Below are 720 nucleotides of genomic sequence, written 5' to 3' on the forward strand. Positions count from 1 at the left end.
AATATCAAACATTATAAGTGACAACACTTATCAAAAGTATGAAATTTTACTTTGAGTACTACAGATGAGCAAATTTCTGGTGAAGTTCTTATTCATCACATGAATAAGATCATAAATAAATTTAAATTATTTTTGTCGGGTGCTTAACTGTATTTCTGTATTTAATCCTAAAATTAGTCTTGTCTGTTGCTTCAGAGTAATGACATCCTGCTATGGCCATGTCACCCTGAACAAGCCCGATGCTGTCTGATCTAGGAAGCTAAGCAGAGTTGGGCCTGGTTAGTACTTGGATGGGAGACCACCTAGGAAGACCAGGTGCTGTAGGTGTAAAAAAAAAAAAAAGTGATGACATCTTTACTGATACAAGTTTAACATAAAACACTATGCAATAGTGAAAGATTTTTAGAATTTGAATTTAACAATTTAATTTAATATTTATGTATTTTTGTTAATTTCTTTTAAAGTCCATTGCCTGAAGATGCTGTGCTTAATTGGTTAACTGATTGATTTCAGTTTAATTTACATTTGCTCAACACGATTTGTTCGATCACCTTTTACTGGATCACGTGATCACTAGGTATTTATTAACTAGAAATTTGAGTAAACTGGCATATGTCAAATTTTAATCTTTGAAGGAGTTTGTAAATGGTCCTTATGCAAAAGTGGGCAGGAAGAGTTGAGGATTAAATTTTTTCAAATGCATTTCCACTGAGGACATAT

At 32.4% G+C, this 720-nt stretch overlaps 1 pseudogene; it reads left to right on the plus strand.

Annotated features, from left to right (window-relative positions):
* Positions 1 to 208: 208 nt before the first annotated feature.
* On the plus strand, positions 209 to 327 carry LOC112470794 (annotated as a pseudogene).
* The last annotated feature ends 393 nt before the right edge of the window (positions 328 to 720 follow it).

This window comes from Pteropus alecto, unplaced genomic scaffold (assembly GCF_000325575.1).
Source record: "Pteropus alecto unplaced genomic scaffold, ASM32557v1 scaffold3, whole genome shotgun sequence".
Taxonomy (NCBI): domain Eukaryota; kingdom Metazoa; phylum Chordata; class Mammalia; order Chiroptera; family Pteropodidae; genus Pteropus; species Pteropus alecto.